Source organism: Macrobrachium nipponense, chromosome 3, assembly GCF_015104395.2.
Source record: "Macrobrachium nipponense isolate FS-2020 chromosome 3, ASM1510439v2, whole genome shotgun sequence".
Taxonomy (NCBI): domain Eukaryota; kingdom Metazoa; phylum Arthropoda; class Malacostraca; order Decapoda; family Palaemonidae; genus Macrobrachium; species Macrobrachium nipponense.
In genome coordinates this window covers 10,882,924-10,909,168 of record NC_087202.1, presented here as the reverse complement: position 1 = coordinate 10,909,168, position 26,245 = coordinate 10,882,924, and the positions used below count along the sequence as shown (strand labels likewise).

Below are 26,245 nucleotides of genomic sequence, written 5' to 3'. Positions count from 1 at the left end.
GTCAGGCTCCTGGAGAGGGGAACAGGTAGCCTGGCATATAAATGTCAAAGAGCTTGCAGCAATATTTCTGTCTCTGCAGTTCTTCGAAAGGAGTTTGAAGAACAAGATTGTTCAAGTAAACTCAGACAATACCACAGCACTCGCTTATTTGAAAAATCAGGGAGGAACACACTCCAGAACTTTGTTTTTCCTGGCGAGGGAGATTCTGCTGGTCGAAGAAGAAAGGTGACAATCCTGACGAGGTTCATTGCAGGAGTGCAAAACGTCAGGGCCGATCTTCTCAGTTGTCGGGAACAAATCCTACCGACGGAATGGACCTTGAACAAAGACGTGTGTCGAGACCTTTGGAGGTTGTGGGGACGTCCTCTGGTCGACTTATTCGCGACGTCAAGGACCAAGAGACTTCCTCTTTATTGCTCCCCGGTCCTGGATCCAGAAGCGATCGCTGTAGACGCGTTGCTTTGGAATTGGACGGGTCTAGACCTGTACGCCTTCCCACCATTCAAGATTTTGGGGGAAGTCATGAGGAAGTTTGCGGCCTCAGAAGGGACGGGGTTGACCCTGATCGCTCCGATGTGGCCAGCGAGAGAATGGTTCACAGAGGTCATGTCTTTCCTTGTAGACTTTCCAAGGACATTGCCCTGGAGGAAAGATCTACTCAAACAGCCTCACTTCGAAAGGTTTCACCAAAACCTCTCCGCTCTGGGTTTGACTGCGTTCAGACTATCGAAAAGTTGGCCAGAGCGAGAGGTTTTTCGAAAGCAGCTGCGAGAGCAATCGCAAATGCAAGACGTGCTTCCACAAGAGCTTCGAAACTTGACAAGGAAGGCTCTTTTCCTAACTTCTCTTGCGACGGCTAAGAGAGTTAGTGAGATTCAAGCGTTTAGTAATTTAGTGGGATTCAAAGGAGACAATGCTGTCTGCTCTTTGAACCCAACTTTCTTGGCGAAGAATGAAAATCCTTCGAATCCTTGGCCGAAAACTTTCGAGATCAAGGGTATGTCAAGTCTGGTGGGCCAAGAACCAGAGAGAGCCCTGTGCCCGGTCAGGGCTCTCAAGTTCTATGTACATAGAACAAAAGAGGTAAGAGGTCCCTCAGGTAATCTCTGGTGCTCTGTGAAGAGACCAGAGTTACCTTTATCTAAGAATGCTGTTGCTTTCTTTCTAAGGGACGTCATTAAGGAGGCTCATTCATCTTTCCAGAAGACTGATTTGAGCCTCTTACGAGTGAAAGCTCACGAAGTTCGAGCTCTCGCTACCTCTCTTGCCTTCCAAAAGAACATGTCAATCAAGGACATTCTTGATTGCACCTTTTGGAGGAGTAACTCCGTCTTCGCCTCACATTACCTAAGGGATGTGAGAACGATTTATGACGATTGTAATTCACTGGGGCCATACGTTTCTGCGGACACAGTCTTGGGGTCCGGAAGTAGCTCTTTCCCTATCCCTTAGTTAGGCTTAGGTTAGTTTTATTGTTGTGTTTTTAGGTTGTGGTGAGTCTGTGAAGATCTCCCATCCTTTAGTTAGTTTTGAGGGGTTTTTTGAATAGTTGGTCAGGTGGTGGTCAGTTGCTTCGTTGCCCTCATATGTATGGCTCGATGGTCTTGTCACGTTGAGGTCTCGTACCCGTTGACAGATCATCCAGAGCGCACCAGCACTACAGGTCTCCACCTGGCTGGCAACTCTGAATTAAGCAAAAGCAGCCTTAAGTGACAGTAATCACAGAGTCTACTTTGCTAACAGGTGAGGAACCAAGATGTATATCATCTACTTAATTTAAGTTTCCTAAAAAATCCTATTCTGTCTCTTCCCACCATCCGAAGGTGGGATTCAGCTATATATATATCTGTCAGGTAAGTGGCATGAACAAAATGTTATTGTTATTATACAATTAAGTTTGTTCATACTTACCTGGCAGATATATATAATTAAATTGCCCGCCCTCCTCCCCTCAGGAGACAGTGGCATTAATAAAATATGAATAGAAAATGGGAATGGTTCCTGATATCCGCCTCCCAGCAGCGGGAATGGGTACTACCACCTGGCCGCCCACTGCGTGTGCCGCGAGTTTTGAAATTCTGTCGGACTTCAGAAAATACAGCTATATATATATCTGCCAGGTAAGTATGAACAAACTTAATTGTATAATAACAATAACATTTTTGTTAGATGAAATAAATGTTTATTTGAAGTGTTAGCAGATGAGAAGCAAGGTAAAAATAGGAAAGACAAAGATTCTTCCAACGCTAGGACAAGAAGTGAGGTTATGAGTCTCTCATCTCTTTAGCACCTGTCAGAAAAAGCTCTCCTGCTCTTCCTTCTTTGCTAGCAATGCTTCTTACATTATTTCTCTCAAAAAGCTCCCCATATTGTTCTGGATATGAGGCTTGGCAAATTAGAAGCCACTGTAGGTAGTCTTGAGGCTACTTTTGGAAGTATATATGTAAGTGTTTACATAATAAAAATATGGAATGTTAGTCCATATATATAAAAGACTAAAACTAAAGAGGTCAACCAGATTGCTTGCAGGAATGTGATCAGACTAGAGACGCTAAAGATGACGTATACAATAAAAGTAGGCTAAGATAACATGCCGTCACCTGTAGTCATTCATTTGTTTATAAACTCTAGTCCAAGCTCCCTGCTTGAGACAACTACCGCGACCTATAATTCAAACGGCCTACGTGATCTGTAGCGTGTCTCATTTTGATTGTGTGTTCGTATGTAACTATGTCATCTGATTGTATGTTCATATGTTCGAGCTACTATCTGCTTCCTTCATAACTTGTAACAGAGATGGTAGACGGGCAGAATAGAGTTAGCTATCGTCATTAGAAGACCTGTACCTCTTTACCTAAGCTTTATCATGTAGAGAGAATAGAATTAGCCATCATCATTGGCAGAAGCGATCAAGCTATCGTCATTAGAAGACTTGTACAATCATACCTGATCTTCACCATGTAAAACTTCAGAAGAATATATATATTTTTATACTTCGTGTTTTCTACAAGAACCTCCTCACCGAATCATCATGAGTTTAACACATCGACTTCATAACCAAGAAGATAATACCCACTTCGTAAGTGATCTACAAACCCCAAGACACTCCATTGAATATGGAAGTGCAATACCAACCGACTTAGCGTAAGATTATCGCAAGTCTAACATTACCTCATAGGGCGCCTTATTATACAAGGCAACAGCCCTAAAATATAGAGGTAATATTCTCACACTTCCTACTTTACCAACCCTGTAGTATAGTGTTTTACCATCTTTGCTCTGCTGGCCTAGGCACAATTGTCCCACTTTCATCAAGATTTGAGTGATATCCCTTGCAAGGAGCCCCTAGCATCTTTCAGGGGTCTTTGCTGCCTAATGAATTATGTAGTCCTCTCCTGGCAACAGTTCCAGCAGTTGGATTCTAATCATTGGGTAATAAACATCTTATTCCTGGTGGAATTTTGCTGTTGCCAAGTGGGTTAGGATTATTTTTGCGTACCTTGTACCCACCCACCACCCTTTTCAATGTGCAAATCAGCTATCATAAGAGAGATGTAAGATTATTTTAAGAAAAATAGAAATTTTTATAATTATTTTTTGAATATATACCTCTCTATTATGTATCCCTTGAATACACCTCTATTATGTAACCTCCCCCCCCCAAACCTCCCTACTAATTTGGTCAGAAAAAAACTGATTGGTGAACATTTGACACTTGAATCACCTGAAAGAAATTGGTTAATAGAAAGTTAAAACTGAGAAATAAGATGAGTTAATAGACGCTTAAAACAAAATGATCCTGTTAATTTTTAAGTTTTCACCCAATTGTCCTCCTGCCTCTATATCATAATAGAGATCGAGGTGAGTATTTGAAAGATAAAATTTATAAAAATTTTATTTTGGTCTTACAAAAGATCTACTGTTTGAACAATTCACCACAAGAACCTGACACTACAATTCTCAGAAAGAACTGTTTCAATATAACTGATTTTTCCCACTTTTAGATTGGTCACATGGAACCATGCAAAAATATTAGCTAATATTAGTCATGTTTCTATCAGTTACTAGGAAGTTTGAATGCCAAGATTGATGGAACAGGGAACTTGGGCTCATACCTACTCCAGACTGATGGAAATTGACAATACTTTTGTAATAGGATTATTGGTTGAGAACCATCAACCCTATTAATGTTTTGTTCCTTATTTTTGGTCATTTCATTCTTTGCTGTGGACCTATAAGTTCTATAAGTTTAAGCATTTGGAGGTATTCTTTTGGAATTAGGACATGAGTAGCCTGTTAAATTGCAATGGAGATTGTCTGATTATGTGAAGGATATCCTTGCATTTTTTTTATTGTAGTTATTAGGGTAAACATGCCATTCCAGTTGCTAGGGTGGACTTTGGTTTTGTAATGTGTAAATGAATTGTGAACTATTTGTGGAATGTTCACTACTGGTTATTGTATTGGAACTCTTTACAGCTAAATGCAAAATGGTCACAGACCTGAGTGCAGTATCCCTCTAGTGGCCCTAAAGATTGGGCAGCCCATGAAATCCAGTCACCCACCCCATTATCCAGTCTCACTTGAACTTTCAAGTTCAATATTGGTGGTCATGTATTTTCGATGGAAGCATCTAGTTTCCTTATGGTTGCCCTCACTCTGTTGGCTTTATGCATCCGGTTGCTAAAGTTCTGTAGCAAATTATAGAATGTACTATTATTTGGTGTCAATCTAAGGCTGTTATGACATGCTTTCATTCTTCACTCTTGTTTGTGTTTATAACTTTGCAGATCATATTTTTCTTTGAATTAACTTTGTATTCTTCCAGGTTAATGTTAAATGGAAGCCAAGAGAAGAAATATCATCCTAAATAATCAGTACAACTGAGGGACTTCAGTCACATCCTCATTTGCAGAGACGTTTAGGTAAGCAATGCTTGGTCAATCACCCACCAAGACCTCATTTGGATTAAAAAGTGAGGAAATAGATGTGAAAGTACAAATGTGACTTTAAAAAATGTTGGAATATGTATAATGGTAATTATATGTACTAGCTCTTATCTCCCTCACTTTTTGGATTCCTCTTAAATATCCTTTTAGTGGTAATCTTGTATTAACTGCTTCCTGCTTGTCCACTGAGGTCTGTTATTTGGTTGTTTTGTCCTGATGGTTGATGTATTTTGGCTTGGTGTAGGAACTTGTGTGTTTGTATCAAGAGTTGTATCCTTTGTAGATCCTGAATTCAGTTGCTCAACTTGATAACTAAGTTTTGAGTACTGAGACACTTGGGAATGTAGTTGTTGGTTTTTTTGCCAGTAAAGGATATAAGCCTGGTTATCTTGTGTGCATTGGTTATTTATGATGAATTGATTTATGTAACCATCATTCTCATTGTATGTACGTCAGTAACTTCATGTTTCCCTTTTAGTGAAGCTTGAAGCCCCTTGTACTAAGGAAGACTAGAATTAACTTAGGAGGGTTATGGGGTGTCCCTGGATTCCATTATGATGGATTTTTGGAATGATAAAATGGAGGATTGTGGCAGTCTTCTGTATAAAGAAAAAAAATGTTGCAGTGGTGTTAACTGGCCCTTATGACACACTCCTTATCTGTAGACAGTGCTGTATAATTTAGACAAGAATCTGTTTAGCTTTGTTACCTTAAACTAGTTTTCATGTTTTAACTTAATACATCATTGTTCTAAGGCCGCCTCTTTCCCCGCTTTTGTAGCCTCAAAGATTGCATTAAATTACTTGATAATATGTATCTGTAAAAATAAAGTCTAGTGTGGTTGAATTCTTATTCTTTTCATGTCACTTTGTGTAATATAGGACATATGTAATATTTGTTTTTAACTTTGTAACAAATTGGTTAATTACTGGAGACTGTGTTGTGGAGAGTAGTCACTGAAAATTGTTTTTTAGGTTTTTCCTAAATAATAGGCAATTTTCTGTTGCCCTTTTGGCACATTTCATTATCACTGCGGAACTTTTTCAACGTTTTTGTACTGCCTTTCCAAATTCAGAATTATTTATTTTTTGTTTACTTTATTATATAAGCTGTTTTTCCACTTTATATTTTACTCCCCCTTGCTGGAACGAGAAAGGCTGATGCGGTAACATCTGCCCCAAGGACAGGGTGAGGATGGTCTTGTATAGAAGTGGGAGACGAGGAGGACATCTGTCAGTTGGGAAGGGAAAGGCACCAAGTATGGAATCACTGTGTTTTTTTAGGTCTGATCAAAGTAATCTACTGTGCAGGTTTAGGAAGACTAGACCGTCCTTGGTTTGACAAATAGAGATGAAGATTGTGGGGGTATCTCCTTCCTCCGTAGTAGCAATTCAGCTTGAGTAAAGCAAGAGGTGTAAATTTTGCTTGAAGTTAAAAGAGAATTTGGATTTTCATATTCCTAAATTCGAGTGTCCCATTTTACTCGGTGTCTTCTTTCCTTAGGGCCTGAAAGTTTCAGTAGGGGCACACTTCTGTTACACAGCAAGGAAGTTGATCAATCCAGGAAAGAGTTTGTGTGTATGGATTATGAAAAATATTGAATTGTGTTGTTGTTATTATTGTTATTATTGTTGTTGTTGTTGTTGTTGTTGTTGTTGTTGTTGTTGTTATTGTTATTTATGGTCTGGTGTTACTTTCCTATCTCATGATCATCTTTCAAAAAGAGTTGGAACTCGATTACTTGTAATAGTATGAATTTCCCCCTTTTCTGTGTACATTACCTCATTACATACATAACTGGTTCAAATGTATGCATTTAAGTCATATTACTATGATCCTCTTTAATTAATAAATTGACCAAGAAAAGGTGAATCTGTGGTTACTGTATGAATGAAAGACACAATAATGGTTATAAACTGCAACATTGCTTAAAATTTAACTTCTACATTTTCTTGTACTACATAGCTTCAAGTGCTATCCAAGTAAATTATATACACAGACTTTCAGTGACATTATTAGTTTATACTACTAATTTTGCAAAATTAAATTTTCCGTTTTTAAAATGAAATCTTTGAAAAGTCAGTTATGACAGCAGATAAAGTACTAAGTTCCTGCCCTTTGCTGCCAGTGTTACAGGCAGTATACAAGGTGTGATGGTAATTGACAGCTTAGGTCTTGCTAGAATATTCACTTATAATTCCTTACAACAGTAATTTGGAATGACAGTGGTACCTCATTTGTTGAATGTTTCTTATGTCGAATATTCTGTTTTTCTAATAAAGTTTTCAAGAAAAAGTTCTATTGTTTGTGGAACAAATATTGGTACATCGAACTGGCTGATTATCTTGTTTATACTTGTATTAGACAGCCTACTGCATCCTACAAGAAAAACTGTATTAACATGTTTTTTTCCTTTACAAAACGTATATAGTTTAATGATAACCATATTCAACAAAATAAATGAAAGATTAAAGTGTTCAATATAAAGTTTAGCATAAAAGGTGTAATTATACGTCATGCACAGCTGACTTGAGACTGAACGGGGTAGCATTGATATTGTCGAGGAGAGAAAGATAAAAGAGTTAAAATATCTATTATGTATGTAAAAGCAATACATAATTCGCATCGAGAATTTCACAGTAAATTTAGCATAAGATATAAAAACAATCAAATGCAATTTAGAAACTATAAAATAAGTCTTGAGCTAGATTCGGTGCGCTGATTGAGATGGTTTAGTGTAATGATAACCACATTCAACAAAACAGTAAATGAAAGAATAAAGCTTTTCACAATGAAATTTAGCATAAATGACAAACAAAATCATACATCTGTGTGGTGGTGCACAGCAAATTTGAGATTGAGGGAGTGTTTATATGTTTATATTTTTTGAGGAATAATGAATGAATGATTTTAAGTTATCAGGTGTCGTGATATTGTTGAGGAGAGAAGAGACAGTAAAACCTTTACCATATGTATGTAAAAGCAGTACCAATTAGCATAAAATAAAATTTTATTTCACTAAATTTTAACCGTAATGATAAAACATGAAGACAATCAAACACAATATGTACAGTTAGGAAAAAAAAAAAAAAAAAAGTCTTAATTGAGCCAGCGTTCGGTGCGTTGAATAAGATGATAGAAAGAGGAGAGGGAAGGGATGGAGGGTCTGTTTCCTACTAACTTACCAGCTGGACTGGTATGAATATTTGCCCGTTTCTTTCAATTGCACTCGATTTGTCTAAATCACTTTTTGTTACAGTAAAATACCTATCGAGTGACAATTGCCTTTTACGATTTTTTTAGCACTAAAAGTAACTCCAGTCCAAAATAAACACACTGCGTGCCTACGATTGTTTGTTCAAGTGACTTCCTTGTGAAAAGTTATTCAATCTCTTTCCTTTTCTGTAAAAACTGTGTGGGGGCGGACGTGTTGGAGGTCTCTCGCGTTTCTTCACTGAAAAGAAGGGGTTTTCGCCCTTGGTGATTATACCTCTTATAGTAAGCAATGTGTTAATAGTGTCTCCACGTCACACCCGGCGTGTAAGCCGGAGAGTGTTGTGCAATTGCAGATATACTAATATTCTTTCTGCTCCAATCAGTGCCTTAGAAATCTTTCAAATCACAGCTACTCGAGGCCTATTGGTCCTGGGAAATGGGTAAAAGAATGCAGTGTATGTATTAGTCCTTGACCCTTCCCTTACCACAAAAATGTCATCCGACCAACCTCCAACTGTTGCGCAAGTGACCCTGGCACCTACTGGTGCCTGTGCCCCGCACACAAGTTCCATACTCGCGAACAATTGCCTTTACTTTATACAATACCAATCGAACGGTTTCGACGTCGAGTCCGCTATACAATCTGTCAGTGATTCCTTCTCCGATGAGGAAATCAATGTTGCATATACGAAATGCAAAGATCTGATACCAGAGAGCATTCTCAAGGAGCGATCTGCGAAGAACTTTTTCTCTCACAAGAAAATATCATATATCACTAAGTGGCTAAGGACCTGCTCGGTGGAAATCTACGCCGATGACCCTTACAATCTGCCTCCAAAGGGGCCTGCTGACCTAAGCCCACCTGCAGTGTACCACACTGCAGAAAATGCCTTCCAAACAGCAAAATCTCTCACAGAAATAATTGGAAAAAACTCTGAAAAAATTGGAGACAAATGATAAATTATCAAGAATCGGGGACGTGATCAATGGACTACAAGAATCCCTAGACAGTCTTAAAATGGTGGAAACAAATAACCTCTCACGGATCTGGGATGCGATCAAAGGAGTGCAGGGATGGATAGACAATCGCACAGATAGCCATCAGACTCCTATGAATGCGGCATCCAGTTTTTCCTCGCCTCCCAGCAACAGGGACATGGAAGTACCCCCGTCACCTGTAGACCGTTTTGAGGGGACTGTTGGTCTCCCAACCTCTTCTCCCTCCCCAGTGCCTTCTGTGGAAGATATATCTCCGATGATGATTACCAGCCTTCGTAATCCTCCCCACCCCCTCTCTCCCCCCCAACCCCCCATCGTAGATGCAGATGAGAGTGACCATGAGGGGTCTGGCGGCTGGCAGATACAATCAAGCAGAAAGAAGAGAAGAACCTCTCGTTTGGCCGCTGGACCGGAGCCCAACATTCGTGTTTCACCTCGCCCGACACCTAAGAAGAGATGTCACATAGTAATTCACAATCTGCGCTCATTGGTGACGCTAGACGCCATAGTGGAGAGAGTCAAGTTTCTCACTGGCTCTGACCCACTCATCTCTCACGAACTCCCATGCAGAAGTAAACATAAAGTGGCTTACAGGATTACCTGCCTATTTCAATACCTCGACATTCTTAAAGGCGAGAATTTCAGTCCTAATATAAACTAATCCAGGACCAACCACCCCCAGGGTAACTTACTGACACTCCAACCAGGGTCATTTCCACCGCAAGTGCCAGCCAACCGCCCACAGCGAGTGACTGCCCACTCCAACTGGCTAACCCCCCATCCACCCAAATGATCAGCGCATTCATCTCCCATCTTCGTGAGTAGCCATGGATACATTAAAACATAATCTCTTGGAATATTTTTGGCCTCAAGCAGAACATTCCTCTCCTAAACACGGTCTGCAAAAACTTCAGAGGCCTCATCATTGCATTGCAAGAAACGGTCCTCTGGCCACATGACCTTGCCATCTGTGATTCAATTCATGAAGACTTCAGAACCTTCTCGACTTTATCGATGGAAGTTACAGATCAAATCATAGCTAGTCGCCCGAAAGGGGCCCTTTCTTTCCTGTGGCACAAATCATTAGACAATATGGTAAAGGTGATTACCTACAGGAGTGACAGATTGCTGGGGCTTCAAGTGACAGTAGGGAACTCTAAAATCCTAATCATTAATGTTTATATGCCAAGGGAAAATAACAATAATTTTGATCATTACTGCATGATCCTAGGGGAGTTACACAGTATTATTCATGATTCTCCTGCTGATCATGTTTGTATAATCGGGGACCTTAATTCTCACCCCACAAAACAATTTTATAATGAACTTACTCGCTTCTGTCAAAATCATGCTCTCCAAATTAGCGATGTAATGCTCCTCCCTCCCTCCTCCTATTCATATGTACATAATAGAGTGGATACCATTACAACCTCCTGGCTGGACCACTGCATCACATCTCCACAACTTCATGATTCTATTATGACCTGCAATATTCACTATGATCTTGCAACGGGCTGCGATCACATCCCATTACAGGTGTCATTCAGTACCCCATCCCTCCCTACCGTGAACCCCTAACCGATCGAAACCCACCAGCGGTAAACTGGGGGATTTAAAAACCAACAGAAAACCAGATACTTTAGGGCGACCACGGAAACCAGGTTGCGGTCAATAGTTCAACCGGCAGACGCCTTACTTTGTACTAACAGAAATTGTAGAAATGACCACCACAGGAGGGATCTGAATGAATTCTATTAGAACATAATCTCTGCCATGCTTGCTTCGGGCAGGACTGCTTATAGATTTCATTAAGGTAATTCTCATAATATACCTGGATGGAATGACTTGGTTAAAGATCTGTATACATACTCTCGAGAAATGTTTTTACTGTGGAGGCAAAATGGTAGCCCCAGGGAAGGGCACACTGCATTGCTAATGAGACAGGCGAGAGCGCAGTTCAAACTTCCTCTTAAGCACTGCAGGTTAAATGAAAAACAACTAAGAGCCGATGCAATGTCCAGTAACTTAGAATCTGATGATTATCCTCGTCTTTGGAAAGACATCCAGTCCTTAAATCCCAAAACTTAAAAGCTATCACAGAGAGTAGGGGAAGCAGTCGGAGACGAAGCTATCGCAAGTATGTGGGACGATCACTTCAACAATATCCTGAATTGCATAAATGATCAAGATTCCCGAAAGGATGTAGATAACCTCCTTACTGACAACATTCAATTTCATTTTGCAGAGTGTATTACGCCAGGTAACATCAGCGATGCCATAAACAGCCTACCTAATAATAAATCGCCCGGCTGTGATGGTCTTCCTGCAGAGGCTTTCAAATTCTGCCATCCGATAATTCACATTTTGGTTTCTTCCAGACTCCCTACTCTTAGTTCACTTGATACCATTAATCAAAAACAGGCTAAAGGATGCAGCTAACCCTGGCAACTACCGGCCGATTGCAATCGCATCAAAGATACTTGAGTCAGTTCTTCTAGTGAGACTTCTCCCCTTTCTACACACCACTGACAACCAGTTCGGGTTTAAAGCAATCCACTCAACCGACACTTGCATCTACATACTGAAAGAATTGCTGAACTACTACCTATCATCAGCCTCTCCTGTTTTCCTTTGTTTTGTAGATGTGAGAAAAGCATTTGACAGAAGCTCTTCCTGAAGCTGCATAAAAGGGGCACACCCTGTATCTAATTGGCATTTTACATTGCTGGTTCTCCACACAGCAATTCTGTGTCAATTGGGGTAACGTAATATCGTACACCTTCGGCTCACTAAACGGGCTTCGGCAAGGGGGCATTCTCTCTCCATACCTGTTTAATACTTACACTAATGCCTTGAATGTCAAACTGAACTCACTCCCAATCGGATGCACCGTCAATGAAACAACTTAAACAACCTCTGTTACGCCGACGATATGGTTCTGATTTCCCCATCAGTGCAAGGTCTCCGACTCGACACTTACTGCCAATATGTAGTGGAATTTGATTTAATCTACAACGAAACCAAGACCTAGTGCATGTCGCTGCTCCCGAGATCGCTTAAGCATATTGCAGAACCACAAATTTTCCTCGGAAACCATCGGCTGGAATTTGTGCACGAATTTCCATATTTGGGTCACATTATCACTGACCACCTGAAAGATACGGCAGACATTGAACAGAGACGTGAAACTGCTGCTCTTCCGCTCATACTGCTACAGTATCTATGGGTGTTCCCTCTGGACGAACTATACTCGAGAGACCATGACATTCTGAGACGCCTCACAAACACTCCCCGCTATCACTTCGCCACAGAGATGTTCATAGAAAACCACCTGGACAATTTAAAAATCATTGTTGGCGAACAATGTCCAGTCTGGTAACCCGAGTGAGAAACAGCAGCAACTCGCTCATACAAAGCATCCTAAGGCGTAAAGCAAGAAGATCTAAATTGTCCCCTAAAGGACTTAATCTCTGTATTGGCAAGATTTCATCTGCTGATTTTGTCATTATTACATTTATTGCTGAGATTTTGATTTTTCATTATTATTGTGATTACTATAAAGTTCAAGTTTTTTTTACATTCAATTTTTGTATTTAGCCCTCTGGACCTGACTACCGTAACCCCCTAAGGTCTCTAGTTGAAATTTAAGTTATATAATATGTGCACTAACTGTTATTACTCTCTATGCATATTTTTTTTCTCACCAATATTATTACTGTTGTTACCAGTATTATGATTATTATCTTTTATGCTACCTCAGCTATTTTGTGGATAAGTGCCGGTTATTCATTTTTTTTATCATGTTGTCTCGTGTATCTAGATTGTGTATGTTACTGTCTGTATTTTGCATATTCCATGTACGTATATGGCCCTGAGCTGAAATAAAGGTTATTATTATTATTATTATTATTATTATTATTATTTACTTATTACTATCATTTTACTTGTACTCTTTACTTATTACATATTTGTTTGCAAAATCCTCATGTTTATTCTAAATTTTGCCATTTGCCAACAGTAAGTTGATGTATTGTGGCATAACTTATCTCTTTCTTGCAGGGAGTGGAGATTCTACCAACCTTGCAAAGTTTCCAGTTATCCCATGAGAGAGACCTTGATCACCTATCCCATGTGAGAGATCTTGGTCACTTTTTTTTAATACGTACACATTGACGATCCCGAAAACGAATACCGCGTGCATACTATAACAATGCTGGTACCGAGTGGCCGAGCCACGCCACCACGTGTACATAGTAGATGCATGACGGGAGGGATGGTGGCCAATAGGAGAGAAGGATTTCATGGCCGCGACTAGCATCAGGAACCAATGGGAGAGCAGGAGGATGGTGGCGAATCTACTAGTACTAAGATGGCGGCACGCGACACGATTTTCAAAATGTTATCCGGGCGAATCTTGGACTTTCAGAAACCTTTTGTATCTTGAAAACTTTTTTCGTATGTAGAGCCGTTAAATTTTTCATATTGGCTTTCGTATCTCGAGTTTTTCGTAAGTTGAGCCTTTCGTATCTCGAGGTACTATTGTACTTCAGTTTTTCTACTCTGAAAACCTTTTCAAGTGAAAAGGCATTGTGGTTCTCAAATTGTTTGATCTTGAACTTGGTGGAAAATTCAATCTACAGTATAAGGAAATCCTTTTTAAAAGTTACCAAACCAACATTGTCAAATTGGTATTTACTGTTGATGAGATGTAATTTCAGATCTCCCATTTTCCCATCAAAAGTAACTTCTTTCAAGGATAGAAAGTTATATAAGCGTAAGTGTCCGCTTTTAATATTTACAGTGAAAGTGTTGCTCATTTACGTCACATAATTTTATTTCACCTAATTGGTTAAGATCTTAACACCACAAAGTTTTTTTGTCAAATTAGTTATTCAGATTTGAAAATTTAGGATTTAAACTGATGCATGATGATAGTGTAAAGTGAAAAGATCATTACTGTAGCACAGCCATTAAAGAAAACTAGAAAAGTGCTGTGTAAGTAGATGTAAACGTGAGACTTGAGACACAGGACCATTTCCATGTCAGCCCTCATGAAACTTGTGGAAACAATCTTGGTTTTAAACCTCTTCAAAATCTTGGCTTCAAACTTCAAATGGGCACCATTTTCGACAAATAACATTTTTTTTCTCCAAACATTGACAATTTCAGTAAAGCTAAAGCTGGTAAGGAACGTCCATAAAAGAGACCATACAAGTTTTTGTTTTGACAAACCTAGACTAGTGTTGTTTAGACACGTCATTTTGCTAAAGTATTTCAAATGACTGTAAAGATAGTTTTAATTTTTAGTATGTTTTTCAAAGTGGTTAGTTGTTCTCTTAAAAAAAAAAATTTTAAAAAGTAATTTTGACAGATTTGCTCAGCGTAGTTTTACATTTCTTTCTTGAATGTAAAATTTTTCAGTATGTAATTTTATTACTTTTATCAATAGGTAAATGCACATGACTTAATATATGAGTTAACATAGATATTTTTTATGTAAGTCCATGTGTTCAGGTTGGAAAGGCACTACCTTGGTTTGAGTACTTGAACATTTTGGGTGTTTTCATAAGAATGCGCTTTGTTGATATTGGTATAAATCCCTTCCTTAGTGTACATAAGATGAGTGATATCTTGGAACTGTATGTTACTATAATCCTCAGATGTAATTTTAGTTGCCCTCGGTACAACTTTATACATTACAGCATTGTACTTTGTAATGGGAGTTTTTTTTTTTTTTTTTTTTTTTTTTTTTTTTTTTTATGTACACTTAGTTTATAACCATTATATATATAGACTATTTACTATGCCATAATTATACTTGACGTACTGTAATTGTGTAGAACTGCAGTACCAAAACAAAACCTCAACTTGATTCTTTTCTCTCCTTTATTTAGTCTCTATGTACGTGGTAACATTTTGGACAATCTGTTTATCTTCAGGCTCTGTGAAAGTATAAGCCAATATACATTTATACCAAACGTGTGACTATATTTAATGAACATAATGAAAATAAAAATTAAACTAAATTTAAATAATTGCTGAGGGCAGTTACTTAAAGCTTAGTTTTAGTTTTTCTATCTAAAAAGTCTTGCCAGTCTTCCCTCAGTTTCAGTCAGAGCTTTTCACAAAATACTAAAATCAGAAAGCATAAAATTATGTTAGTCATGACTGAAGGTTTCTTACCTACGGGTAAGACAATTTTAAATTCTAGAATTATTTTATGTGATTGGTTTAACACAGATTAGACACTTCCTTATTCTATAGAGAAACTGAAACCAAGCTTAAATATGGATAACCCTGCCTTCAGTAGGCAAGTATTTTTGTTTAGTTTAAATTTTTATCATTTTCAACATGTTGATTACATATCACTGCATGTTTGCTTGGTATAATTGTATTGGTTAATTTATACAATAAGCTTAAGATGGACTGTTGTAACTGTTCAAAACATTGTCAAACACTGAATAAAGGAAAGGAGAGAACGTCAAAGCTTGTTTTGCAATGTAGCTCCCCACCTGATTAAGGTGTCTCTCATCTAAATACATTTATGTATAAAAAATCTTTAATGGTACTCTGTTCAGGTAAATGTGATTCAACACAAAGGTCAATAAAATAAAAACTTATAACATGGCTTTTTATTTCCAATTAAACAGAACATGAAAATATTACAATAGTATATTTAATTTTTTTTAGTAAATTAAAAAAAAAAAAAATTTACCGGTCAGTCATTTAGTGTCTCCCCCAAAATAGGGGCTGACCTCATAAAACTGATTTTGCTGGCACTAAAAGCCCTTTCTACTGCCCTACAGATCAGAGAACCTATGAAGTCAAACATCCCCAGAGCAACTCATTTGACAAGTTTGGGTCTCTGTCTTTCTCTTGAATGGAAGTAACATTTGCTTACAGGAAGCATTCTGTCCCCAGGACACTACCTAGGTTGTTAATATTACACTGGAATAAGTCTAAATAGCTTCATAACAACCAAAACTTTAGACTGTTTCTGACATTTTTTTTCCATAGTGATAGAAAGGTACTGCTAGGTTGAAATTCATTAAGGTGTTAAAGTTACGGAACCAGAAAATTAATTTTGGACACCGTAGGACTTGAGAAAATTCTTTAGTCATAATTGAAACTAGACCAAGTCAATCTTTCCCAAGGTCTAATCTGAGAGCAAATTTCCCTTCTAGAAAGTACTGGAGTGACAAATGGCAATAAAAACTAGCTCAATTAGTGATCTAGCCTAATTTTGGCAGTGCCATTTCACAATTCTTTAAAGAGCAGACTGAAAATTTGAATATCATTACTCATTATTAATGTAGACTATAAGAGAGAGCACTTTTCTTACTTCGGCTGAAAAATATTGCGTGTTACTCGAGTTGAAACAGACATTGAAAGCCGAAACTTGTGAATGTTGTCTTTTATTCAGTAAAAAAAAAAAAAAATGAACATGACTGTAATACCAATAATGCTCAGATATTTTTAATTTACTTATAAGTCCCAGGTCACCACTGAAGGTAGAGTCCTTATTTCAAGTGCATTTTATTATATCAGGATAACAAAAGTTCCCTTGAAAGCAGTAGGACTAAACACAAATCCAAGAGTTAGATTCACACAGTGCTTCTTGTATGAGCAAGAGATTTCAGAAGAGGGGATGACATCAATGCAGGGCACTACCCGGACACCATAAAGCTTCACCCCAGCCAATAAGGCGTCCGATTGGACTACTGTCACATTCCCCTACATTGACGAATTAGCACAGGCAGTACACCCACCAAGGTAAGACTCTGAACGACATACCAATTGGTATCAAGGTAACCTTAGATACCAAACCGTAGCATCCAAATACCTTCCTTAGAGGACAACTACTTGACCTTTAACATTAAATTAAACCATCTGTACATAATAAAGTTATTTCCTGCATACTTTATAAACCAAGACATAAATATGGGAAATATGTCATTTTTATTGCTCGTCTTAGTGCTGGCCATCTTCAATTTCTGGCTGTTCTTAATATACAATTTTAAACATAATGACTGTTGCTTGCATTTCAAGTTCATTCAAACGCATACATTTTTGCCTTCAGTGACTCATACACACCAACACACTTTATGTAGATATGGCCCAAATAATTTATGACCATACTCATTAACATTTATGGATTCTGTTTATTGCAAGTAAACTGCTAGAAACGAAACTAACCAGCTGCCAATTTTCATACTCATCTAGCATCAACATACAGAAAAAACTTCGCACCTACACAAGGGCAATAACTGATTTGCTGTGCGATTCAAAGAGTAACAGGCTGGGAGTAAGCCAAATATTCAATAACATTTGCCCTTTAATATTACCTTCACACTGAAATACTATTCCTTGCACCTGTTATATCAGGTAAACCAGAGAAACTAGCCATCCTCATCATGACAGTAGGAAACGGACATTTGTACAAAGCAGACCATGTACCAATTATATATATTAAGACATGGAAACTGGAAATCAAAATGAAATAATGCCTGCCTCTAATTGAAGATGAGTGCACCAATTTAGTCAAGGTTAATTTAAAGTCAAGACATGCACTAACAATACAACATCCAACCTAATATGTCTTTCAAATGACATTGCTTGCAACAACACCTACTACATGAAGTGTGAAAAAGCTCAAACCTAACAAAAACTTTTAAAAAATTGTAAAACATTACTAGTGTAACACAACCTGTTTTCAGAGACCAAAGTAACAAGCATGGAAGCAGCCTCACTAGAAAACTAGGCTATGAAGACAACCATAAATAATTAACTGAGAATAAGAAAAGAACTTCTAACCTTGACCTTAGGTCTCTATCGACCAATTTGAAGAATAAAACTCCAACAACTCTGAAAGGCACTCAACATTTTAGAAAGGCATTCCAGCGAATTAGAAAAGCAATCTACTATACAACACTGGGGAAAGATTGGATTACAAAATATTGCGGCTGGTCTCCTAAAATCTCGTCCACTATAAAGACTGTGACTGAGGAAACAGCTACTTCCCATAGTAAGCAATGATACTGACCTCCTAGAAACAAGACAAGATGTCCTTCAAGCAGATGTAAGGAGCAGCAGAAGACGTTGTCAACAGCACATCAATAACCAATTCTTCGTAAACAGAAGGTCAGAACATTACTAAATGCTTTTGGAGAGTTCCTCTGACCAAAATCAAACTTAACATCAATCACCAAAGTAGTTTTGGAAACAGGAAGGCATGAGTGTTACAGAAACCAATGAAAAGACAGGCTAAAATCAATAGCATATTCAAGGCACAGGCAGTGAACACCAAAACTGAATTACCCATCAACACAAAATGGATTCTCATGCATGCTAGAATCCAGAGGAAGGAAGAACCTGACCTCAGTTGTAGCATCCACGTTGATTCTTTTTATTGCACACTGAATAAAGAACTTTGCTTCATCAATTATGCGGATGCCTAGAGCACAAGATGGTAAGGGCTACTGAAATTCTTATGGTCTGCCAACCTGTATAATAGGTTTTTTTTAACCTTCATCTAGACCCTTTTGATAAAAACATTCTCTGTGAGCTTCCAGACTTATGAATGAGCTTCACAAAACATTGAAACTACAAAACCATCAAGAAATCTAAATGTGCAAGGTCCAAATCTTAGAATCATACCATCCTATTTGAGTTACTACTATAATGGCAACCCAAGACTAAATCAAAAGCTTGCAGAAAACTTTTCTCTATCAAAAACTCTTCGTTCCTTATGGTTCATCATTAGAAGCTATGATTAACCATACTATCTCTTTCTACTGATTGTGTCACTTCCTGGCTACAAAATCTAATTCCTGGTATTCTAAACTTTAGTTGGAATTCACTTCCATGACACTTCCTCTCTGACTAAGGGGACACCAGAATGGACAACTCCCCTTTCTCTAATACATCAGGAAGCTGAACACCCAAAAGAATGAAAAAGTCAGAAAATATGGGCTGCTCTAAGAGCAGGTTCAGTGCTCAGTCTGATGCCACCTACAAATACTAACCAAACTAAGACTTTCATAACCCAAATATACTTTTGAAATTAAGGATCAATCACAAATGAAGCACAATATAATAACAACAAATGACATCCATTAACAAATGACAACTTTTGCAACTAAGTACATAACCTAGGGGTCAAATTTGACTATGGCAAGGACAAACAATGAAATTAGACCGTGGTCCTGTGCTTTGATTTAACGAAAGGTTAAAAAAACTTATGATGCACATAGTAAAATACATACAGAACAGCCGGATGAGATATCAACTGTGGAAATTATAGGATATGAGGAGGGAAACAGGATGTGCAGGGAAAATTATAGACAGGCCCTGTTGCACATCTTACTATTTAATAACAGCATATTGAAAGCAAGACCTTCCATTTGGAGAAATTTTAAGTTTGAAAGTCAGAAGCAAAAATATGCTAACCTGATACCAAACAGAGAGAGAGAGAGAATATATGCCCTATTATAAATGTTCTATAAAGGTATTGAACAATGGTTGTAATATTCTGACCAGAATGATTTGGAGTATAAAGTTCATTAATCTTACAAAATCTAAATCACTTTTATCCCAACTGAAGCCAGTCTCAAAGAAAAATCTCGTGGGAATTCAGGAATGGAGAACACACTAAACCTTTAAAATGGCACTAAACCTTCAAAATGGATTTAAAATGCATCATGAGAAAATAAGAAATCTTTACATCCTTGGCTGGCGGAAGTGTGAACTCTGTAATGATAGTGTTGTAAGCTGTGACATTGATTCCTGGAGACAGGAACAGTGTACAGTGCTCAAGAAGTGAGATGACAGGGGTGGACAGCAAAACTGTTAAAAAATAACTTCCAGAAAATACTAGTAAATATTTCACACTAATCCATAAAACATTTATCCTAACCTCAACTCTGATTATTGAGACTGACCAAAACTGATGATACAGCAAACACAAGGACTCCTCGTTTGAGAAGTAAGTAAAGTATCACTATATAAAACATGCCATCAGGTACATATTTATTACTTTTGTGTGTCAGTAATCCTGTATGTTCCCAATATGTCAGTAATTGGACCAAAACAATTACATACTTTACAATGCTTTGGAATGCCACCAAAATACAAAAAGTGAACTGATAGAAGTGAAATAAGAAGGTGAATAGGTTTATTTTGTAGATATTAACAAGAAAATAAAGCTTATATGTGGACAAAAGCATGACTGGTTTAGTGAAAAATTTTGTTAGAGGTAAGGGAGTATTATGTCTGTTGCTTCATTTCATCTAGCTGCTTATTTTTTTAATGTATGTTGGAAAGATTTTAAGATTTCATCTTTTTTTTATGTTTACAAGTAATGGATGAAGCTGTGATAATTCCTTTCACTTCATACCAAGAATTGTCTTAAGCTTCTATAGAGTCCTAAAGGGTAGAGCCAATGTATCTATCATCATTGATTTTTCGTGTAATTTTTTCCTCTAGGATCAGCCATGGATTTAATATACAATCTCTTCTATCATGATAACAAATTTACAGGCTTCCATAGCACATCTTACCTTTTGAGAAGACCAGGCAACAAGTCACTTTCTGTCACTGTTAAACTTGGAATAGCAAAGTCCGAAACCCAAAGAGAGCGTCATGAACGCAAATATGTACTACTGTAATTCTCTAAAGCTAACCAACAATGTGATGAGGCAATGGAAGACTGAAGACAAATGATGAAGACAGACTCTGAACCACAATATTTGTCTACAATCCAAACTTTGCAGAGACAGACACTCCTGTGAACATTTCTGTAATGATGAACAACTCTGCTTTTTAAAAGTCTATCCATATACATCACTGCAGTCTAAAATGTATTCCCTAGCATAAGAAATAGCTCATTACACACACATACACACATGATAACAATATATAAAACATGTTTTTGACCGTTATGAATTTATAACAACAATTGCTGTAAAAAATTGAATTACTCCATTCTCCACATGAATCTACTCTCAGAATTATTGTGGCCATTTGCTCCGTCCTTTGATACAAATCAGCAGGAAGTAACAATACATGTGCAGGCAATTTAAGGAAATGAAAGGCTCATGCTGCACCAGTTCTGGGTGAAATGATGCAACCATTTGCTTGTTACTCTCTTTTTCAGTCAACAACACAATAAGAAACAATGCATGCAATGAAACTTGGACAGGTACAGAGTGCTACTGATCCCCCTTCTAGAAAGTTTTTGATATCCTGAATATAAAGGTGTCCTTAAAATTCTTCTGTGCCCTTCATGGGACAGGGCACAATCATAAACTAAAAAAGGCCCAAGAATTAATGATGTTTACATTCACATTATTTGTGCTTTTCTATGCTTCCCCAGACAGAATGCTTTAAACTGACTTCAAGTCCAAAATAATACAAATACATCTCACAAAAATACAAAAACATTTCCAGTGAATTACTTCATTTAGTTATAAATAGTACAGGGATTATTGTTAGCTAAGCAGAACTTGAACATTGGCATCAAGGCAAATTACAACTATGACTCAAGATTTTTTCAGGTTCTCCTGTATCCACAATTATCTTTGGTTTTGTGACAGTTGAAACACCTTTGGCAAATTTCAAATCATTGAAGTAAAAAGCTATACCAGTACGATAAAAATGTCAACATCACGATCTTAAGATCTATATTCTTACGAAGTTGACTCGAGATACCTATTCCAGTAAATATTAACCAACTGGTAGATGTCCGGGGGACAAAATGCTTCCAGTACCCAAACAGTTGTCACATTTCCACTTACAGAAGAGTGAGCAGACCAAACCACAATTGTTACTGTGGGGTGTTTGACTCCCATAAGGCTTCCAGTAGCAGGGCAGCAGTTGGGATGGCTCAAGTAGCACCAGCTGAGTCTTACAAGACCAGCCCCTTGGGGTGTGGACACAAGCCTTTATTCTTTCCAGTTCATCTAAACTACGTACATCTGGAAGAGGACTTCAACTTTAAACTGAACTTAAGAGCAATGTCAACAGTACAAAATGGACCTTCTTTCGGCATGAGCATGGGAGGCCACGTTTAACTCTGCAGCAAAATTCTATTGAATTCTTTGTTAAAAGTCTGGCTAAATAATTTACAAAATAAAATTCTGGCTAATTAATTTACAAAATAAAAGTCTGGCTAAATAATTTACAAAATATTCTTAAATGATTCCTTATGTGTATTCATCTTTCTGACTGTGATGCATGTCATCAAATGATAAACGGTTCCCTTTATCCTAAATTCCTTAACAGAAACAAAAATCTCAATGCTTTTGATTAAACTGCTTTATGCTCCTTATACAACTCCTTCAACACAATGCTATTACTTTTTGTCAAACTCCTAGATTGGACATTAGTATAAATCATTCAGTTTTCTACCTATCTTGTGTCCTAAACTTTCTTTGCAATTCCTCTCTGTCCCCCCACTACTCATTATTAATAACAACTACTATATTTACTAATCATCATCATCAAAGGACAGAAATTTCAACCTCATCTCCTACCTAATATAGGCCTTACTTGATCTATCATCCTTTTCTACGTTATCCTGGGCCTTTTTTTACAAGTCTTCTTTGTCTTGCACTTCTATATTTACTACCTTTCTGACATACTCTTCCTTATCCCTTCTCATCGCATGTCCAGACCATCTCAGTCTTTGAGATCCGAGTCTGTTCAGAGCTGCTTAACACGATGTATCTCCAATATTTCATCATGCGCATCCAACCTACTCTAGCTTTAAATCTTAACATCCCATAATCAACCCTTCTCAAAATCTCCTTTGTCTTCTTACTATTATTAGTGTAAAGAACTTTGACAAAATTATAAATTACATTTATAAACTCTCTTCAGACACAGTCTCAGGGCTTGTTACTGGGTGGTCTGATAAAGTTATGATATTACAATGAACACCTACAATACATACCTAAAATAACAATAATTCAGAATCCTAGGTCCACCTTGTCCAATTAATCTAAAATAACTCATTTACTTCCAATAACTGTACCTACAGCACCCATGAATATTGTCTTCATTACAAATATTTATCTGAACTTGGAATATAAAAATAGAATAATGTAAAGATAGCTTCATTCGTATATTTACGATCCATAAGTAAAGGCAAATAAAATATCTACCCATAATACCTTAACTCACTGTGTTACTGCACAAAGCAACATGGTAAGCATTCTTTGCTAATTTGTAAATGCAAAACAATAATTCTTTCTATAGAGTTAAATATGGAAGTCCATTCTTATGTCAAAAGAAATTTTTGATGACAGAGTAAAGCTAACCAACTAAAGAATGATAAAAATTCTCTTTACATATAACCAAATTAGTCAGGAAGCCTTTTAAAATGTACAATATATATAAACTGACTGGGCAGTGTACCAGAGTGCAGCACTGGGCAAATTCATTTACTCTATCATTTCAAAAAACAAGTGCACTTGTCATAAAATACTGTTCTCCTAAACAATAAAAAAAATGGAATAGAAAAAATTACAGACAAGAGGTTTTGCAAGCTAAATTCATACACTAAAATTACTGCCTTAATGACTAAAAATGATATTGTTAGTATACAATAAAGTTTTGTACATACTTACCTGGCAGATATATACTTAGCTTAGGTCTCTGACGTCACGACAGAAAATTCAAAACTCGCGGCACACGCTACAGGTAGGTCAGGTGATCTACCTTACCCGCCGCTGGGAGGCGGGTGTAAGAACCAGTCCCCCTTTCTTGTCAGGTTATTTTCTTCCACCTGTCTCCTGAGGGGAGGCTGGGCGGGCCATCAATCGTATATATCTGCCAGGTAAGTATGTACAAAACTTTATTGTATACTAACAATATCATTTTTGTACATGAACTTCCCTGCCAGATATATACTTAGCTGATTGACACCCTTGGTGGAGGGAAAGAGACACATACTTACTTAGAAAGTGGGGACAACACATGTTGAAGGAATAAATAATATAAACCTCTGGTTCTTACCTGATTTAGGCAGAAGACTTGATAGTTACTGTCTATTAGTCTGCGTTGCCTAAAGAGTCTCAGCGAGGGCGTGACCTATGGCTGAAGAACTCTTTGGGTCTACCAATGGGAACTGAGTCCACTTACTTGGCAGAATCCAAGCAGGATCTGGTCAATGGGGATCAACCCGCTTACATGCCAGAGCCTATCACTACCAATTGCAAGGAGCCTCAACCACAACCGATCACCTAACCAAATACTAACATTAGTATACGAAAGAAGGAGCTGCCTCCTGCAACCTCCTTCGTACAACCAAAAAACTCAAACTTAAAACTAACAGGGAAAAAGGATTAAAAAGGATGTGTTTCAGCTCCCTGCCCCAGCACTGAATCCGCCGATACGTAAGGGCCTAGCCCAAAACACTTATCATACGTAATCGATACGTCCTTTAGGTAGTGATTAGAGAAGACTGATTCACACCTCCAAAAAGTGGCCTTCATAAGGTTTTGTAATGACAAATTCTTCTTGAAAGCCAAAGACGTCGCGATGGCCCGTACTTCGTGCGCCTTGACTTTCAGAAGGTTAAACTGTTGCTGATTGCAAGAAGTGTGTGCTTCTCTAATAACATTCCTGATAAAGAATGAGAGTGCATTTTTAGATAAGGGCCTACTGGGGTCCCTTACAGAGCACCAGAGATTGCTCTCATTAGCAGCAAGTCTTTTCTTCCTCTGAAGATAATATTTCAGGCTTCTCACCGGGCAAAGAGATCTCTCCTCTTCTGTCCCAACTAAGGAGGATAAGCTTTTGATTTCGAAGCTCCTGGGCCACGGCGAAGAAGGGTTTTCATTCTTGGCTAGGAAAGCCAGAAGAAAAGAGCAAACCGCGGAGCCTCCTTGGAAACCTACCTCACCTTCTAGAGCCTGCAGCTCGCTGACCCTCTTCGCTGACGCTAACGCACAGAGAAAAAGAGTCTTCATCGAAAGGTCTCTGAACGAAGCAGTATGGGGAGGTTCGAACCTTGAGGACCTCAGGATGAGCAGCACGACATCTAGATTCCAGCTAGGAACTAAGGAGGAGGTTCTTTTAACCGTTTCAAACGATCTGATTAAAACATGGAGGTCCTTGTCCTCAGATATGTTTAATCCTCTATGACGAAAAACTGAGGAAAGCATGCTCCTGTATCCCTTGATGGTGGAGACAACCAACCCGCATTTTTCCCTCAGGAAGATAAGGAAATCTGCTATCTGAGTCACAGAGGTACTGGAGGAGGAAACTTTAAGAGTCCTGCACCAGCGTCGAAAAACATCCCACTTCGACTGGTAGACTCTAGATGTGGAAGGTCTACGTGCATTGGCAATAGCCCTTGCAGACTTTGCCGAAAAGCCCTTAGCTCTGACGAGACTCTTGATAGTCTGAATCCAGTCAGACTGAGAGCGGGGAGGTTTTTGTGAAACCTGTCGAAGTGGGGCTGTTTGAGCAGATCGACTCTTAGAGGTAGGGATCTTGGGACATCCACCAGCCATTCCAGTACCTCTGTGAACCAGTCGTGGGCGGGCCAGAACGGAGCTATCAACGTCATCCTTGCTCCCTCTGAAGCTGCGAACTTCCTTAACGTTTCCCCTAGAATCTTGAAAGGCGGGAACGCGTAAAGATCCAGATTCCTCCAATCCATCAGGAATGCATCTATTGCCACTGCTCTTGGGTCTGCAATAGGGGAGCAGTATAGATCTATCCTCACATTCCTGGAGGTCGCAAATAGATCGAGATGGGGCCTGCCCCACGTCCTCCACAGCTCCTGGCATACGTCCGCGTGCAGAGTCCACTCTGAGGGAAGGACTTGATTCATTCTGCTTAGCAGATCCGCTCTGACATTTCTTTCTCCCTGTACGAACCTGGTGAGAAGCCTTATCTTCCTTTCCTCTGACCACAGGAGGAGCGATCTCGCTGTCTCGTACAGGGAGAAAGAGTGAGTCCCCCCCCTGTTTCCGAATGTAAGCCAGGGCTGTAGTGTTGTCGGAGTTGATCTGAACATATTTCCCTTTTACGAGGGGTTCGAAGGTCTTGAGAGCTAACCAAATCGCTGTTAG

The 26,245-nt window shown here is 38.4% G+C and overlaps 1 long non-coding RNA gene across 1 annotated transcript in view; it reads left to right on the top strand.

The window, feature by feature from the left end:
* LOC135221622 (uncharacterized) overlaps positions 1-14,918 on the top strand; it is a 32,146-nt gene extending 17,228 nt beyond the window's left edge. The window contains exons 2-3 of the long non-coding RNA XR_010316056.1: positions 4,829-4,925; positions 13,224-14,918. This is a non-coding gene — a long non-coding RNA (uncharacterized LOC135221622). The remainder of the gene's footprint in view (positions 1-4,828; positions 4,926-13,223) is intronic.
* Positions 14,919-26,245: the final 11,327 nt, after the last annotated feature.